The 16,934-nt window shown below is 33.9% G+C and overlaps 1 protein-coding gene across 1 annotated transcript in view; it reads left to right on the top strand.

Annotated features, from left to right (window-relative positions):
- TMTC2 (transmembrane O-mannosyltransferase targeting cadherins 2) overlaps window positions 1-16,580 on the top strand; it is a 769,045-nt gene extending 752,465 nt beyond the window's left edge. The window contains exon 19 of the transcript XR_003316605.4: window positions 14,737-16,580. The gene's annotated coding sequence lies outside the window, so the exon portion shown is untranslated. The remainder of the gene's footprint in view (window positions 1-14,736) is intronic.
- Window positions 16,581-16,934: the final 354 nt, after the last annotated feature.

The following is a 16,934-nucleotide window of genomic DNA, read 5'->3' as shown; positions in this document are numbered from 1 at the left end:
CAGTTTTATTAGAAAAGTGGAATATGAACACATCATCTGAGGATGGGTTGAAGACATATGGGGGTTGATGAAATATGGAAGGGTCATTGTGAGAAAGGAAAAGGGTACAAACTAGAAATGAGGAAAAGTTGTGTTCAAAACCACTTGGGCTGACAAGAGAATGGATGTTATTCATTTTCAGTAGAGTCATTTAGTGCAAATAGGTAATTTTCTGTGAAATGCTGTTTGCACTAGATATGGCTAAGAAGGGGGCTGTTGTTTGTTCTTGATGTACTGTATGCTAGCCTTTCATAGGCTGCTTTCTAATATTTCTGTACTACTGCGCAAGAGATTTATTTTACATATGAGGTAACTTAGACTCAAACATAATAAGCTATGTGATGTTAATATGTAGTAAACACCCAAGCCATCATTAGAACATAGTATTGCTTAGGAAAAGAAATAAAAAAAACATATACTGGTTGATTTTTAGGTAATGGTTTTATTTTATAAGGTAAATATTCCAAAGAACCATGCTGATGAAAAGTGATAATTTATACCCCCTAGGCTCAGAGGCAAGTGTGCCAGTAGGTACTAGACCTGGAAATAGGGAACAGGCAAGGGGCAGAAACAAGTCACTTCTTCACGCAACAAAAGATTTCAGTTGTTTTTATCACTGGGGTTTCAAATTTTATAATGGTTATGAACAGTATATACTTTGTGAAATGAAATGTTTAGAAATCTTTCAGTCACTTATTTTTGTATTGTAGTATGAAAAAAAAGAGTTGTTACAAAGTGTGTTTATATGTAATTCCTCCTTTTTCACTTTTTGCTAATATATTTTTTCCACAAAGGTATAGCATTAATGTGAAAATCCAAGATACTTTGTGTATTTTTTTAAGGTTTATATTATACTTGCAGATGAAAATGCTTTCAAAATTATTTATATCAAACATCTTTGCACTGCTTTCTCATGCTTTGCTATGTTGTAAATGCCATTATGGATATCTTGCAGTGGCTATAAAGCGCTTCGAATGGCATCTTAAAAGTAATACCAAATATAAATGATACGATTGGATAAAATTTAATAATGTGGGAGTTTAGTATTTTGTGGGAATGTGATAATATTCTAATCATTCACTCTTTTGTTGAAAGCAATTCTGATTGAGATAACAAATCATATATCATTTGGTCTGCAATATTAATCACTTACCCTTGCATTTTTATACCATTATCAATAACCACACATACCATTTATGTGGTGCAGTGCTGTTTTAGTTTTCACAGCTAGGTTTTTAATATTTTTTATGTCGATATAGTGGCATATTTCATAGAGATGCTTCAACAACTATCTGGACATATTGTAAGGTTGATAAATAGGAATTATCTTAAATTCATTTGCAATGAAATTGAATAGCTGACCCAAGGGCTTAGGTTAAGAGAGGCAAGTGAATGTATTGTACAACATCATTTTTTATTTCTTTTGGGTTTGATTTTTCTCTATGATTTGTAATGAAGTAGATTAATGGGCCCAATTTTATTACTGATTAAATGGATTTGACTGGGACCTTTAACAGGAAAGTCACAATAGCAGTTAGCTTCAGACCAAAAGCTTTAAAATAAAAATGAAGGACTGTTTCAGGGAGAAAAAGAACTAGGCAGCAATATAGAAGGAGACTTATTTAAATTCAAATGGATCATTTGATTAAGTGCAAGGATCATACTGCTACATGTGGTTGATAAGCTGGAATGAATAAACTAGGTACTGTGAAATTATGAAAATACTTCTTATGACAACCAATTTTTTTCCATTTTTCAAATATATTTTGAATAGTTACTATGCACCAAGCATTATTAACTGTTGTTACAAGTTGAATTTTGCCCCTCTCCCCACAAAATATATGTTGAAGTCCAAACCCATCTTACCTATGGAGTGTGGCCTTATTTAGAAATAGAGTATTTGCAGGTATAGTCAAGTTAAGATGAGGTCAGCAGGGTAGGTTCTGATTCAATATGACTATTGTCCTTACAGGAAGAGAGAAATTTGGACATGGACACACACAGAAAGGAGAAAATGACCCAAGTGAAGGAAACAAAGACCAGGATAAAGCCATGCGACAATAGAGGCAGAGATAGGAGTAAAGCAGTTGCAAACCCAGCAAGTCTAAGGATAGATGGCCATCACCAGAAGCTAGCAAAGGAAGGAGTTCTCCCTTACACATTCCAAAGAAAGCATGGCCCTACTGACCCCTTGACTTTGGAATTCTTCTTTCCAGAAGTGTGAGAGAATAAACTTCTGTTCTTTGAAGCCATCCAATTTGTGGTACTTAGATATAGCAGCCTTAGAAAACTAATACAGAATTATGTATTTTAATATTGAAATATAGGTTATATATTTTAATAGGCTCTTGGAAGAGCTAAATGATTTGATCAATTTGTGCAGTAAACTGATGCAGCATCTCATTCAGATATGTGTATATACTTAATATATTTAAAACGTGATTATAAGTATTACTAAAGTAAGACACTTTATTTACTAGTGATACAAGACTCAGACATTTAAGGAATTTAAAATATTACTAAGAAAGGAAGACATATACCCCCCCATCCCCACGCCTCCAAAAAAGTCCAATATACAAGGAGTTTTCCAGTTTGTGACACTCGTACAGATATGATGCTCTAATAATTTCTAGTGAAGAAGCAGCTGTATTTGATTGGAAACACTTCAGGGAAGAGGCATGAGCTTAGGATAGTTTGAATTCAATAGTTGGAAATACAAACTTAAAGGGAAGGACTTGCATAGATAACCATGTGGACAGAACCACAGAGACAAAAAGCACATTAGGGTGGGGTATCAAAGACCCACACTCTTGTCTATGCTAAAATTCTTCAGCAGTGGCAAGTGCACTGGGCAAAGTTCTGACATTGAAACCATATTTTTCCACTCCTTTCTAATGGACTCAGCCTCTGAAGCAACAAGGAGGGGTTTCTACAAACTGTATCTGACTCAGGACAGACAACGTTAGGAGTAAAACAAAAGAAATAACAAAACAAGGAGTCAAATACTTCACCACACCCTGAATATCTGTAAACTTATGGAGCTGTACTTTCAAGAAACTCATGCTTGAGACAGAAAATATATTTATTTCTTTTCACTGCTGGAAGCTTTCATTCAAATATGAATAGCCCGAGCCTGTTAGAATTTAAGCCAAAAGTTGATATTTTAGAGTAGAAAACAGGTTTAGACTGATTAGCATATGGGAAGAGAGATCACAAAGGAATATGATTAGACCTTAGAATCAGTGGTTCTTTGGGAAGTGCCCATCCCATTTTTTGGACTAAGCCCAAAGACTCGAGGAGATGAAGTAAACCCCTAGATATGAGGAGAAAAGACTATTTGCTTGGCTTCCCACAGTGTAATATAAAAAGTGGCAAACCTTATGGGAAAACACATTATCCAAAATGGCATCCAGGAGATTCTCAGATGAGTATGAGGTCAACCGTACAAAGTCATGAACTCCCAGACTAGTGTGGAAAAATAACCAATGTTCCTGAGTACCCAAAGTTTCTGAATTGTTGGGAGCATCAGGGTACTATAAAAGGAATTAGAGTTGGGACAAAGAGGATGCAGACTGTTTAATTCTGACAATTAAAACCTGGTATGGGGACATGAACTGGGTCAGTAAAGGCAATGGAAATAGTGAGGGCCAGATGGAGATGAACTACACTTTGATGCAGACCAGAGTACTCAGAAAGTGGCAAGAAGACCAGATGTCTCCCTTCTAATGCTGGGATGGTATATAACTCCACCCTAGGATTTAGATAACTCAGAGAAATTAAGGAGAACCATATCTGTGTATATTTGTGTGTGCCTGGTGATGGTATGTGTGGGAGGTGGAATTCTAAGAGACTTATTTTAAAACAGAAGTAATTTATTTACCATGAAATGGTAGAGTTGAGCATTTTTGACATCCATAGAATTGGGATCTCAAGAATAGTAATTGCAGTTACAAACAAAGTTATATTTTATGGACTGATTTTGTGGACTGTTTTCACTATATAGTCTGTATCTACTGAAAGAAATTGAGACATGGGGATGCAATAAATGATAATTTGCCCTATGTCCTGATAAAGAGTCACATTTATGAAATACCATGTTTCTGCCATTAATATGAATAATTTCATATTAACCTTTTATACTCTTCAGAAAATTTTTACTTAAGTATAGTTGATACACAATGTTACATTAGTTTCAGGTATAGAACATAGTGATTCCATAGGTCTGTATGTTATGCTATGCACACAATTTACAGACCATCTGTCATCATTCAATGCCATTACTATACCACTGATTATATTCCCTGTGCTGTACCTCTTATCTTCATGACTTATTCATTCCATAACTATGAGCCTGTGTCTCTCATTCTCCTTCACCCATTTTGCCCACCCTCCATTCCCCTCCCCTCTGGCAACAAACAGTTTTTATGGGTCTGTTTCTGCTTTTTGTTTGTTTTGTGTTTTAGATTTTGCATTTAAGTGAAATCAATGGTTTTTTTCTCTGATTTATTTCACATAATACTTTCTGGATCCATCCATTTTTCACAAATGGCATTTTTCACTTTTTTATGGTTGAATAATATTCCATTGTGTGTGTGTGTGTGTATACACCACCTTTTCTTATTCGTTCATCTATCCATGGGCATAGGGGTCACTTTCATATCTTGGCTATTATACATAATGCTCAATAAACATAGAGGTGCATATATCTTTTTAGAATTACTGTTTTCATTTTCTTTGGATAAATACCCAATAGTGGAATTACTGGATTATATAATATTTCTATTTTTAATTGGGGGAACTTCCATACTGTTTTCCACAGTGGCTGTACCAATTTCCATTCTCACTAACATGCACGAGGGTTCCTTTACTCCACATCCTCACCCACACTTGTTATTTCTTGTCTTTTGACTCTAGCCATTCTGACAGGTGTGAGGTGATATCTCATTGTGGTTTAGATTTGCATTTCCCTGATGATTAGTGACATGCAAATCTGTTGGCCATCTGTATGTCTTCTCTGGAAAAAATGTCCATTCACATCCTCTGCCCATTTTTAATTGGATTTTCTTTTCTTGGTATTGAGTTGTATAAGTTCTTTCTATATTTTGGATTTTAACATTTTATGGATATATCATTTGTAAATATCTTCTCCCATTCAGTAGATTGCCTTTTTGTGTTGATGGTTTCCTTTGCTGTGCAAAGGTTCTTAGACTAGTCCCAGTAGTTTATTTTTGCTTTTGTTTTCCTTGCCTCAGGAGACATACAAATATGTTACTGCCTCTGTTTTCTTTTAGGACTTTTATGGTTTCAGGACTCACATTAGGTCTTTAATCCATTTTCAGCTTATTTTTGTGTATGGTATGAGAAAGTGATCCAGTTTTATTCTTTTGCATTACCTGTCCACTTTTCCCAGCACCATTTATTGAAAAGACTATCTATCTTTTCCCCATTGTATATTCTTGTCTCCTCTGTTATAGTCACGTTTCAATAATCTGTGTCTGTTTTTGTTCCACTACCAACTGTTTTTATTACTAGTTTATCTTGAATTCTGGGATTGTGATACCTCATCTTTGTTCTTTCTCAAGATTGCTTTGGCCAGCCATAAGGTTTTGATGACTCTGTCAAAATCACTGATTTTGAGTTAGACATAACGAACATGCTTAATATGAATAGTCGTGTGATTAGCTCAAACTAAGTCTATTAGTACTAATTACAAAGATGGCTGAAATATAACATTCCCTAAACTGTTTCCTGTTTCTTTGACTGTAGGCCCAGTTATGTGTCCATAGCATTTATATTGTTGATATTCATGATTTTACTTTAAACTGCTTCTGTTTCTGCTTGGTATAAAACTCTTATTTTACATTAAGGAAATTCTGAAATGACTTATGTGATTATTTCTTTCTGTTCAGGAATATGAGAAATTTGGTGGTAACAATACAAAATATTTTGAAAAGTATCCATAAGAGGGTATAGGTTTAGCTTGCTCTGCTCAGCACTAAAAATTGATTTGAATGCTCTTTTTGAAACTTTTTTGTACCTATTTTTCAGTGTTAATGTGTTTTTTTGCTCAAGTTTTGCATTAATGAATAAATATGTGGAATACCTTTGTCATAGTTACATAGTCTTAGATCAGAGCTATTAGAATAATTCTCAAGTTTTCAAACTCTTGCAAAGTTATTTTTTAAAACATGCATTTTGCTGATTGAGGTAAATATCTAACTTTGATTTTCGGTATTAAGGCTTAAATCAGTATGTTCAAAAACTGAGAGAAGAGTAATTTAATAGACATTCTTTATATCTAGAAATGTACTCATATTTAAAACTCTTTATTCCCTGTCTTTAAAAATTGTCTGATCTTTATTCATCAGGCTGGAGTGAGGGGCCGCAGCAAGTACAGGGAGTCAAATTTGAAAAAAAATAAAGTCAGTACTAGTGTAGTAATGTTTCAAGAGTTCAAAGGGAAAGGGAAAACATCAGACCATTCTATTTTGAAGCAAGGGTCCATGTCAACCAGGTGATAGGCAAGTTTTGGATAGAAGAAATATTGGGAAAGGAATCTTCAAAAGACTATATACATAGCCTTAGATTCTATACAGTAATGATGATTATTTAAAAATGTTCATGGTACTATTTTGTCTTTGTGGATCATGCTTCTGTTTTCTCAAGTTAAAAACTTTAATTCTGTATTTTCCTTTGCAAAATCGTCTAGAATGACAAAAAGCTATAATATAGGAAGTGGGGAATATTTAGTGCATTTCACATAGGTAAGTTATAATGTGCTGGCCTGATTATTATATGCCCAGCTATTTGAAACTGAGAAAGTTAGCTCATGGTCACTAATCAGTTTGTTTTGTTTTGGAAAAGCAAAATCTTCTAAGCTGTTCAATTAGAAGATTGCCAAGAATTAGGTTACTGGAGACCATTAGAAAATATGCTCTGAACTGCTGAGCCCAATGGAGATTACATAAAATAAGGACAGCAATGTATTTTTTATTCCATTTATTCTTTATTCAGTAAGCCCACTAATTATATATTTTGGGATATTCATAGTGTGTTTAACACACAAGTATTTCATGCAAACACAGCTAGAAAATTTAATAGTATCTCTTTTAAAAATGAAAACTGGACTTTTTATTGAAAACATAATTCTAATTTATATGATTAGCCAACATTTTATGATTATTTGCCCTATTAATAAAAGTAAATTTTTGGTTAATATATATTCAAATTCCCATAAAATGTAATTTATATTTCTTCATGAAATGCTCATTACTGGTATTTACAATAAAGTTCGTTCTTCAGCAAATTGTAAATAATGAGATGTAAGCACATAGCAACCCAGAAAGATACTTTTCATTAATTTTTTAATTCATAGGAAGATGTTTTCCTTAGTGCCCAAACTAATCCTGGTATCATAGTGGTGCTTTCAGATCTCAAATGCAATGTGGTGAAATTTATTCTTTAGTACATCCATTTATTTCATTATTCAGTGTTTGTTGAGTAGCAATAAGCATTGGAGAAATTATAACATACTGATGCTATAAAAACAAATAAGAGAAGGCCTTTGGTTCCAAGGAGTTTGGAGTATAGTGGAGTGCATTATCACGATCGCTGTGTTAACAGCTAATAGTTAGTGTTAAAGACTTTATATGCATTAACTTATTCCTTATAACAATTCAAAATAGAGACCCTTTTAAATGTGATCTTCACTTTGCAGAGGGGGAAAGTGAGTCACAGAAGCAAAGTGATTAGCTTAAAGGCACACAACTAATCAATATCAGAGCTGATATTCGAAACCAGGTAGGTTAGCTCCAGTGCCTGGGCTTTAATCCACTACATAAGAAAAATGCACAGGATGATGTTGGAGCATAGAAAAAATCCTCAGGTTCAAGAAAATCTTTACAGTAGAGTTTAAGTTTAGTTTTGATAAAGGATAGGAAGAACTCCCTGAACAGTAGGGACCATCTGTGTGATAGCGTGAGGAATAAAGTTTGTGCATTTATGTGGACGTGTTCATTCATGTAGAAAAAGGAAGGAAACAGAGCTAGGATTTTAGGAAAAGCATCAGGACTCGATGGATCTAGAATGATAATAAGGAAAATTTGAACTTTATTCTAGAAGCTAGGGGTTGGTACTGAAATATTTTAAGGGCAGGAAGCAAGACAATATGATAATAATTGCCTTTTAGGAAGTTCGTCCTGACAACCGTGAAGTAGATGAAGGGGCCAAAGTAAACCATGAAAAAGTTGGTGAAAACAAAAGTGTTAAGTATTGACAGTGGAAGAAAAAGAAGACAAAGGATGTCTATTTTTAGTATTTTAAATGGCTGTCATTTAATAAGCATTTTTGTGTGCTGGACATTTTACTTATCACTTTACCTGTGTCATCTAATTCCTAAGCAGTTCTATGAGACAGATTTTATTAGTGATGTTTTACATTGAGGTAATAAGGGCTTAGAGACGTTAAATAGCTTACTCAAGGTTTAAAGCTAGTCAGTGATAGATTTGGGATTTAAATCCATGGCTTACATTCTTTCTAGTCTATGATGTTAGTTGCCATCAATCTTTAAGGACAAAACCGCAGATTTCTAAGTAAACGGGTAGTACAGTGGTAAATTTGAAGTCTGAATCTATATTAACACTCATGCTTCTGGTATTGCTGTGAATTTTGGCATCATTTCACCGAAATGTGAAAAAAAGAAATTCTAATACAATTTTCTCAAAAGGATTTCTAACTGCTGCATTTACTATCTCTTACTCCTCAAACTCTGATATGGCATCAGGCACCTCATCTGGTTTCAGATCAGCAATCATCTTCCAGTCTCCAAATCCAAAGAATGCTTTCAATGCTCTTCTTAGCCTGCTTCTCAGTAACATCCATCTCCATTTTCTAATTTCTTACACTGACACATTCTCAGGTTTGAATTTCTCACAACAGTGACTTTGATTTCTCCTTACTTCACTGAATCTTTGTCGAGCTCATCATGGTGGGCCATTAAATACTGGAATTGGTTAAGCTTAGTGATAGTATCTCTTGTTTTCTAATTTCTTGTGTTTTCTTTCACTTTTAGGACTTCAATTCTTAGTACCTATTTAGAGATAACATGCACTTAGCCAAGTCCCTTCTTCAATATGCCTTCTTGGCAATCTCAAAAGCAACCTCAAATTTAGGAGTCAAGCAAACAAAAAAAATCGATATTCTCCCTCCATTATATTTTTTTCTCAGCTTTCCTGATGTCTATTAATAGCACTATAATCCATTTAGTTTTATAAGAATTTAGCAGTCATCTAAAGCATCACCACGTCCTGTCAGTTGCACCTCCTAAATATTTCTCAGATCATTTTTTTTTTCATATTCATGAAACACAATACTCTCTGCTGTACTTAATGCTATCATGTGATTCTGAACAGCTTACGAACTGGTCTCCCCCGTCTTCCCTAAACTTTTCTTTAATCCATTCTCCATACAACATTGGAAGGTGATCTGTCAAAGTACATTTCTGATCATGTTCCTCCTATGTTTAATACCCTTTTATGATGCATATCACTCTTAAGATAATGGCTGTAACTCTTACCATGGCCCTCAGGACCCTGCATCATGCAACCTCTACTTCCTACTCTAACTTCATCTTGCACCAGCATTCCTCTACTTTCTCTCATCCAGTCTCACAGACTGTCATCAGGTCGTTCATATTCACTATCTGCAAATATTATTCCTTTTGGTTGGAGCACTCTTAACTATAGCTTTGAATGTCACATATCACTTCCTCTAGAAATTTTTCTCTACTCTATGTCAGATCCCTCTATTAAGAGCCTTAGAGGTCTTTATCTGTTACAATTTTAGTTGTCCAACTGGCAAATTAATATAAAATGTCAATGGATTACATTTACAGATCAAGTTTTCTTGAACATATGATTGTTTAAAGCTAAAAAAAAAATGTATTGGTTTTCTACTAAGTCTGCCTGCTCTTTTAGGATGGAATTTTGTACCAAATTTACTAACACAAAGGTGTGAGGGGGGAAGAGTTTATGTGTATAATTATGTATGCATATTTATGTTTAAAGATAATGCATTCAGATTTCATTATATTGTCTTATGTGTCAAGTCAGTGGCAGAAAAATATGACACAGATATCTTCCCTCTCATATTTGGGCAAGGATATGTTTTTGTCTAACAAATTTGTCTAACCAACTTGGGCAACTGAGAAGGAAAAAGACAAAGAAAAATGAAGTAATGAAAAGGAGAATAACTCCAACCCCATTTAATTTGAAATAGAACGTTTTAAGTCTGTTGGACTAAATATATGATTTATTACAATTTTGTTTAGGCTTGATTTGGTGGAGGGAGGCCTTCCTAGGTAATAGTTCTTTGATGCCCGGCCTTGTGACTTTGAATTGCCTAGCTAACTTCACAGAAATGCTCTGAACTTGCTCTCATTCTCTTTTTATTAATTTAAATTTTCTCCTGTGGTTTTTATAAGAAAAAAAATGCTTTTGGCTTGCCAAAAATTTTAGGAACAATAAACACAAGTAGACATCTTCCTCCAAACTCCGAAACCAAATAAACTTTTTAGTTGAGAAATTCTTTTGTTAGGAGTATAAAAGGGGATACAAGATAAGTATGTGGAACTCTCAGCATCATACAGAAAGAGATCAAAATATTGCAGATAAATGTTTCATTCAAACTTCAACTCAGTTTTTATAATTCATGTTATCAAAATGGCATGGATAATTTTCAGAGAAATCTTAGTTTGCTTCCCAATTACAATTACAATATAGGTCATACTCAGAGGGCAACAGGGGACTCATGGCTCCTATCTGATAAGCACATTTGAATTGTAATCAAACTCCAACAGCTTTAACTTTGCAAGGCTCCTGACTGCCACCCTAACTGGGTTTTTTTCAAACTATAGAAAACGTAACTTGCATTAGGAGGGAACATACAGGGCCTGAGACACTAAGTTGAAGCATAATACATCTTACTGGAGGTATCTGCACACTTTTTGAAAATAAAATTGTATGCTAATAGAAATAGACATATTATGAACTAAAATGAAAACCCACATTCATTTTTAAGATCAAACATCAATTTGAAAAAGTTTGGTACTTGTAGATCCTGGGTTTACCTTCTTACTATCCTTTGATATCTCAGTGTTTTGAGGGAAATCTCCCAGGTGTTTTTTTTTTTTTTTTTAACATTTAGTACATAATTTGTTTTAAGTATTTTTAATAGACCAAAAAGTAGAAATATGTCTGTGGTAATTCACACTTTATTAATTCATGACTCCTTCCTGATACAGTCATCTGATTGACATCTCTTCTTCTTGTCAATGTACAGATTCATATTCTGATTAAAGAGGGATATGACACAGTAAAGAACATAAGTGGAGATCAGAGAGATGTGGCTCCAAATCTTTATTGCATTACTTCACATCTTAGGTAGTTACTTAACTTCTAGGCCTCTTCGTTTGTCCACTAAATGGGGACAAACTTTCTGTATTTTATATTGTGATAAGAGAGACAGACTATGTACTTTGTAAAGGAAATGGCTATTGCTACACATGAGGTGGTCACCATCTGAAATATGTGTTCTCTCTTTTCTGAGCGAGTTGAAATTCTGTTAATAACTGGCTGTATCTTATTCATCTAGGTATCCTAAAGATATAAAATATTTATAAATTGTGTTCAACACAGTCTTTGAATTAGTCTCTGGTTATGTCGTTTGCTTTAACAAATATATAAGTATGTACTTTTGATTTGATATGATCTTCATGAAAAGAAAAGTTGTGCCTTAATTGTGGCCTCACACTTAGCATTCTGTTACGGCTATCCTGAGTACGTGATTAATACTTGTCGAATCTCCCTTTTAAACAGCTTCACATCCAATTTTCCCATTTGGGTTAATGAGGATTTTGTAATAAAAAAATATTGACCAAAACAGGTAAATTAAAGGTGGAGCTGTTTGAAGAGAGAGTCAGCAAGTATTCACTGCGTAATCCAGAATGACCAAAACAGAATGCTGGGTGCAAGGACACGTAAAGGCAACTAAGGCATAATTTATTCCTCATTCTCATCGTATTCAAAATCAAATCCCACTTCAAGTTGTAATTTGCTTCTCACAGTGTTTCTCACATCCTTTCTAGTTCCATTGCTCTCCCTTTCCTCCAGCTGCTTACCGCCCGAGAGTCACAGTTTTGTAATTATTTTCAATTTATTTTACCTCCTTATTCTTTTCCTGTTACACAGTTTTGCATTGCACTCACATATCAATCTTTAGTAGCCTTCTGGAGCAGGACTTTTTCTTAGTTCTCTATTTTACTCATCACTTCTAAGTCTCTGTGTCTGCTCAACAGAGCCAAAATTTCCTGTGGCTGTTTTAAGATAGATGAGAGTTGCACAAAGAGCCAGTTAACCCATAGCAGGCTCATGTTATCTGTGTTCTTCAACATATTTGTCTAAAAAAGAAAATATGACTATTATCATATTTCTCTCAATTCATTCTGAAAAGGGACATTTGTTATCTCTAACATTTGGTGCATTCACTGTAACATTTGTGAAATAGAAGAGATAAAATCTGGAGTCCAAATAACCCCTGGAGATAAATGCTTTCTTTAGAACTATAGACAGTAAATTTACAAGAATGGGTATGTTTGGATATATTATTTTGCATTTATGCTTTTTTTTCTACTTACTAGATTGAGAGTTTGTTACAAAATAATGGTTTTTTTTAAGGATAAACGAACAGCTAGATAAATACAAGAGGCCTGAATAGATCCTGAACACAAGAGCTTCTGTCCCTGTAGACTTTGGGTATGCCACCCTTCCAGCACATGGACATGCTTTTTGTTTTGTTTTGTGGTAAAATACACTGAACATATCTTAACCATTTTAAAATGCATAGTTCAGTGGTGTTAAATATATTTTCATTGTGCAACCATTACCACCATTCATCTTGTAAAACTGAAACACTATACCCATTCAGCAGTAACTCTCCATTATCCTCTCCCACCAGACTCTGGCAAGTACCATCATGCTTTGCCTTTAAATACCTCATACAAGTGGAATAATAGAGTGTTTGTCTTTTTGTGACTGACTTACTTGACTTAGCATGGTATCCTCAAGGTTCATTCATGTTGTAGCATATTGCAAAATTTCCTTTTAAGGCTACATAATATTCTAAGTATATACCAAATTTTGCTTATCCATTCATCTGTCAATGGAAATTTGGGTTGCTTCCATGTTTTAGCAATTATGAATAATACTGCTGTGAACATGGCTGTGCAATAATTGAGACCCTACTTTCAATTCTTTTGACCCAGAGGTGGGATTGATAAGAATATATGATAATTCTATCGTTAATTTTTTTGAGGAACTACCATAGTGTTTTCCAGAGTTTTCTACTCTTTCCATTTCCACAATGGAATTTTTCATCTCCATCAACAGTACACAAAGGTTCCAACTCTACAACGCTTGCTGGGGTTTTTTTGTGCGTTCTTGATAGTAGTTATCCTGATAGTTGTGTGGTGGTAACTCATTGTACATTGTTGTTTTAAAATGTTTTTCTGGTTTTATTGAGAAATAACTCATATACATTACTATGTAAGTTGAAGGCCACACAGCATCATGGTTTGATCATAGATGTTGTGAAATGATCACCACAATAGGCTTAGTTAACATCTATCATCTCATAAAGATATAAATTTTTTAAAATGTGGTTTTAAAAATGTGGTTTTTCTCTAATGATTAGTGATATTAAGCATTTTATAGGCTTATTGTCAATTTGTGTATCTGCTTTAGAGATATGTCTGTTCAAGTACTTTGCCTATTTTTGAAGTGATTTTGTTATTAGTTCTCTACACATTAATCTCTGATTTGCAAACATTTTCTCCCATTGTATGTGTTACTTTTTTACTCTTTGCATGTTTTTATGCCACTTAAAATTTTTTTCACAAAGTCTAATTTGTGTTATATTCAAGAAAGCATTGCCAAATCCAATATTGTAAAGCCTTTGTCCTTGTTTTCTTCTAAGAGTTGTGTAGTTAAATTTAAGTCCTCAATTTTGATTTAATTTTTATATGATATCCGGTAAGGGTCCAACTTTATTCTTTTGCCTCAATGTCCAGTTTTTTTCTGGTACCGTTTGTTGAAAAGACTGTCTTTTCCCCACTGAGTGCTTTGGGTACCCTTGAAAAAAATTATTTGACCATATATATGAAGGTTCATTTCTGGCCTCTCTTCTATTCCAATGCCCTGTATATCTGTCTTTATGCCAATACCAAAGTGTTTTGATTACTGTAGCATTGTAGTAGGATTTGAAATCAGGAAGTGTGAGTCTTCTGGTTTTATCAAGATTATTTTGGCAATCTGGGATCTTTTAAGATTTCTTACGCACTGTAGGATGGGTTTTTCTGTAAATGCAAAAAATGTTATTGGGATTTTGATTAAAAAATATTGTCTTCTAATCCATTAACATGGAGTATGTTTTTGATTTATACCTTTTTCTTTCAGCAATGTCTTGTAATTATCATTGTCTAAGTCTTTGACTTCATTAAGTTTATTCCTGAATATTTTCTTTTTGATATTGTTTTTGTAATTTCCTTCTCAGATTGTTGTCTAGAAATGTAACTGATTTTTGCATTTTGACTTTGTATCCTGCTAGTTTTCGAAACTCATTCTGACATTTTTTTTTACTCTTTAGGACTTTCTACATAGAAGATCATATACTTGCAGAGGTGAGTTTACCTCTTCCTAATTTGAATGTCTTCTCTTGTCTAATTGCCCCAACTAGAAGTTCCAGTACTATGTTGAATTAAAGTGGCAAAAGTGGGCACTCTCACTTTGTTCCTAACTTAATGGTGAAAGGAAGGGGCGCCTGGGTGGCGCAGTCGTTAAGCGTCTGCCTTAGGCTCAGGGCGTGATCCCAGCGGTCTGGGATCGAGCCCCACATCAGGCTCCTCTGCTGGAAGCCTGCTTCTTCCTCTCCCACTCCCCCTGCTTGTGTTCCCTCTCTTGCTGGCTGTCTCTGTCAAATAAATAAATGAAATCTTTAGAAAAAATAATGGTGAAAGGAAAGTGTTTCCTCTAAGTATGGTGTTCACCATGAGTGAGTTTTACGTATGATTTTTATATTGAGACATTTTCCTTTTGTTCCTGGTTTACTGGGTGTTTTGTGAAAGCTGTTGGATTTTCACTTTTTTGGCTGATTTTTTCCCTTTATTCTGTTATTATGGCACATTATATGGTCAAGTTTCATATGCTGAAATATATTCCAGGAATAAATCCCATTTTGTCATGGTCTTTAATCCTATTAATATGATGCAGAAGTCTGCTTGCTAGTATTTTTGAATATTTTTGCATCTATGTTTATAAAGGATATTGGTCTGTAGTGTTTTCTTCTTGTATCTTTGCCTGGGTTTTCCATCAGGTTAATTCTGGTCTCATAGAATGCGTTAGAAAGTGTTCTCTTTTGTTGGAAAAGTTTGAGAAGGATTGGTACTAGTTCTTTATAAATGTGTGGTAGAATTCACTAGTGAAGCCATCAGGTCCAGGGCTTTTGTTGGGAGGTTTTTGATTACTGATTCAATGTCCTTACTAGTTATATGTCTATTCAGATATTCTAATTCTTTATGATTTAATCTTAACAGGATCTGTTTTGTTGACATATAATATTCATAATACTCTCATAAACTCTTATGTATTTTAATAATTTAAGTCTTTAGGGTTGTCAATCTTGATTTTTTTCAAAGCAACTTTTGATTTCACTAATTTTCTCCATTTCATTTCTGCTCTAATCTTCTTTTTGCCTTATTTTGTTCAAGTCATAAGGTTAAGTTGTTAATTTGAGATCTTCTTTTAAATATAGCTATAAATTTCTCCCTTAGCACTGCTTTTGCTGTGTTGGTATGTTGTGTTTTTGTAGGTATTTTCTAATTCCCCTTATTTCCACTAGTTTTCCTTCTATTATTTCTAACTTCATCCCTTTGTGGTCAGAGAAGATACTTTGATATATAGCATTTCTAATCTACCATGATAATCTGCGACCTAATGTGATGTCTATCCTGGAAAATGATCCATGTGCAGTTCAGAAAAATGTGTATTTTGTTCTCTAAAACCTGTTACGTCTATTTATTTGGTTTATTAAGTCCTCTCTTTATCTTCTGGTTGTCCTGTTCATTATTTTGAGGGGGATATTGGTCTCCAATTATTATTGTAGAACCGTTTCATATACTTTAATGATCTTTCATTAGGTATGTAAATGTTTACATTACATCTTCTTGTGGTACTGAACTTCAATATATAGTACCTTTTGTAAACTTTGATTTAAAGTCTCTTTTGTCTGATGTTTTTTAAAAAAAAGGAGTGGGGTAGTTATTACTATTTTATGGCTTCTTTCCTCCATCCTTTCACTTTTAACCTGTTTGCTGTCTGCTTGAGATCTAAAGACACATATTTAGGTCATGTTTTTAAAATCCATTCCACCAATCTGTCTTCCGATTGGAGAGTTTAATCCATTTTACATTTACTGACAAAAAAAAAAAAAAAGGATTTCTGTCATTGTGCAGTTTGGTTTCTAAGTGTCTACTGTCCCCAATTTCCTACATTACTGTCTTCTGTTCTGTTTGATTTTTTGTAATAAATTCCTTTTTCATTTTTTTATATGTATAGCTATTTCCTTTGTGGTTACCATGGAGATTACACCTAACAGCTTAATAACTTATATTACTTTAACTTCCGTAACACATAAAAACTGCTCTTTGAGTCCACTCTTGGTTAATATCACAAAATCAGGTTTTTGTACACTATGCACCCTGAAACTAGTATTTCTTTTAAATTCATGTCTCTTAAATTATATGAACACAGATTTGGAGTTACTAACTTCACATTAGTAATAATTTT

Source organism: Ursus arctos, unplaced genomic scaffold (genome assembly GCF_023065955.2).
Source record: "Ursus arctos isolate Adak ecotype North America unplaced genomic scaffold, UrsArc2.0 scaffold_21, whole genome shotgun sequence".
Classification (NCBI taxonomy): Eukaryota; Metazoa; Chordata; class Mammalia; order Carnivora; family Ursidae; genus Ursus; species Ursus arctos.
The sequence above is the reverse complement of the archived record's forward strand: the minus strand, read 5'-3'. Positions and strand labels throughout refer to the sequence as shown.